Source organism: Capricornis sumatraensis, chromosome 2 (genome assembly GCF_032405125.1).
Source record: "Capricornis sumatraensis isolate serow.1 chromosome 2, serow.2, whole genome shotgun sequence".
NCBI lineage: Eukaryota > Metazoa > Chordata > Mammalia > Artiodactyla > Bovidae > Capricornis > Capricornis sumatraensis.
In genome coordinates, this window is record NC_091070.1 from 124,801,917 (window position 1) to 124,805,058 (window position 3,142).

Below are 3,142 nucleotides of genomic sequence, written 5' to 3' on the forward strand. Positions count from 1 at the left end.
TATCCAACAAGGACCTACTGCATAGAACAGGGAACTATACTCAATAGTTTGTAATAACTTGTAAGGAAAAAGAATCTGAAAACACTTTGCTATAAGTCAATAGCAAGGAGAAGGGAGCATTTTAGGCTAAACGGGTGGAAGACCAGAGAAAAGGTGGCAGGAAGAGCAGCCACTTAAGTTTGCCTTACATGCAAAGTGTCTGTCAGGCAAGCGCTGTAGAAAAGAGAAAGAGTCAAGGTCCACAAACCAGGGAAACTGTGGTTCAGAGAGGCATAAGCTCTTCCAGCTAGTGCATTGGTGAATGGGTCACATCACTGAAACTGCTGGAAACACAGCGGGCCCAGATGATGAAGAGGATGCCGAGCTAGCAAGTTTGGACTTTGTGCCCATGTGGCTGAATGCCAGCACTATAGATGGGTGCAGTAATCTTTCTACCTCCAATGCATGTCTGCACAGCATTGTAATTCAACTATACTTCAATAATATTAATAATAAAAATAGTGTGCTTGTGGAATGGGAGGCTGGGGTCAAATGGAAGACAAAATCATGGGAGTGGGGACTTAAGTGAGAGGCCGACATGAATGAATTACCTATGCGGAGATTGACATCTCCAAGAATGCTGAGGATTGAGGGTGGAAAGGAAGGCAATGATCCCTGTGCTCCTGTATTCATGAACAAGAGCAGTGGAGCAAGACTGATGATTGACTGCAAGAATGAAAGGCACTGAGCGGCCCAGACTGATGATATGTGCTTGTAGAGAATGGGACTGTTGAGAGGAAGGAGAGGAAAAATACTTTAGCAGCATCACTGAAAAGCAAAAAGGTTATGCTATGCTACACCACTTCAGTACCCTATGGACTGTAGCCCTCCAGGCTCCTCTGTCTATGAGATTCTCCAGGCGAGAATACTGGAGTGGGTTGCCATGACCTTCTATGCCTATTCCAAGCACTGCAGTACCTAGAGTACTGGTCGCCAGGGGTGGGGGTGGGGGGGTGGGGGCGCATATGGTGGAAAGCAAAGAATGCAACTACCATGTGAGAGCTGCAGTTTGAGACCAAGAAAGAAGCAAAGGGCATTTTCAGGGAAAAAAAGATCGGCCACAAGGAATTTTCAGCGGGTGATAGAACTTTGCCAATGGCTCAGTGGAGGACATGGGGTGACAGAGCAAAGCGGGAGATTGCATTAGAGCAGTGAAACACTAAGATGCATGGAGGCAAGAATCTAAAGGTGCAGAAGACCTAGGAGACTTGGACTTCTGGGGGCACCTGGAAGGTCTCTGTCTTCAGGGAAATGAAGTTGCCTCTGTCTTCCCTGAAGCAAGAACCACTCTAGCTCCTCTCTCTGCCCTCCACAGTCATATTACACAGAGGGGTTAACTGAGCAAAGCGATGAGTGAGTGCATGATTCTTATCAATGACAGCGGATGATCGGGGCCATGAGAGAAGAACGGAGAGGCAGAGACTCATTGGAAGAGCAGATGAAAGGAACCTTTTTATTGCAAAGTAGAAGACGAACATGGAAAGAGTCAAATCTGGAGTGAAATGACATGATTGAGTCCCCAACCTGCTATTCACTAGCTGTAGGTCTTTGAGAAAGCCAGATCACCTGTCCACAGGTCACTAGGCTCATCACTAAAGAAGACCTCTCCTCCTCAGGAGACACCGTGTTTCACATGACGATCATGTCTTCAGGCCTCTGGTTCTTCTATGGCAGCACTTACCGCACTGTACTTGGAAACTATCAGTTCAGTTCAGTTCAGTCACTCAGTCGTGTCCGACTCTTTGCAACCCCATGAATCGCAGCCCACCAGGCCTCCCTGTCCATCTCCAACTCCCAGAGTTCATTCAGACTCACGTCCATCGAGTCAGTGATGCCATCCAGCCATCTCATCCTCTGTCGTCCCCTTCTCCTCCTGCCCCCAATCCCTCCCAGCATCAGAGTCTTTTCCAATGAGTCAACTCTTCGCATGAAGTGGCCAAAGTACTGGAGTTTCAGTTTTAGCATCATTCCTTCCAAAGAACACCCAGGACTGATCTCCTTTAGAATGGACTGGTTGGATCTCCTTGCAGTGCAAGGGACTCTCAGGAATCTTCTCCAACACCACAGTTCAAAAGCATCAATTCTTCAGTGCTCAGCCTTCTTCACAGTCCAACTCTCACATCCGAAACTGTATAGAGCTATGATAAAGTGACAGTGAAAATAGGAGATGTGGAGCAGGCTCCATATCCTCTCTAATAGCCCTTTGCCTGTGTGCCAGTACCTGCTCTCAACTACTTAAAGGGCTTCTATGAAAAGATTCATTCCCTTTGATTTTGAAAGATTTTCTTTTTATTTCAATACTTTAAAATACTGGGTTGGGACTTCCCTGGTGGTACAGAGAATAAGAATCCTCCTGCTAATGCAGGGGACATGGGTTTGACCCCTGGTCTGGGAAAATTCCACATGCTCTGGAGCTTGCTTGCCGCAACTACTGAGCCCGCATGCTGCAACTACTGAAGCCTGTGTACCTTTAGAGCCCATTAACTGCAACAAGAGAAGCCACAGCAATGAGAAGCTCATGCCCTGCAACAAAGAGTAGCCCCTGTTCACCACAACTAGAGAAAGCCCACCAGCAGCAATGAATACCCAGTGCCACCAAAAAATAAATGAATGAATTTTTTACTTTTAAAAATTGGTTGACCAAAAAAGTCCATTTGGGGTTTCCATAACATCTTACAGAAAAACCTGAACAAAATATATGGCCAACACAGTAATAACAGGTAACTAGAGCTTCCTGGACTGCCAAGTGAAAGTAATTCAGACAAGGGTTCAAGGCAGACCAGGTGGGGGTACCCTAGGATGTGTAACAAGGAGCACCATGGCCTCCTGAGGTGGCTGAGCATAAACAAGGCTGCCACTAGAGCCCAAGGAAAGGAGGGATCAGTGCCACCCTTTCCCACACATGCCCAGAAGCAGGGCAGCTATGTACATGTTGGAGAGATGATGTTTTTCTTTGACTCGCCCATATTCTAAATGAGACCTTTTGCCTAGTTCTAGAAGCCACGGAGCCTCGATAAGCAGGGGCAGGGCTTCCGGAGGCAGGAGTCTCCGGGATCTATAAAGCCCAAACCAACACCACTGGGCATCTCCCCCAAGGACTGTG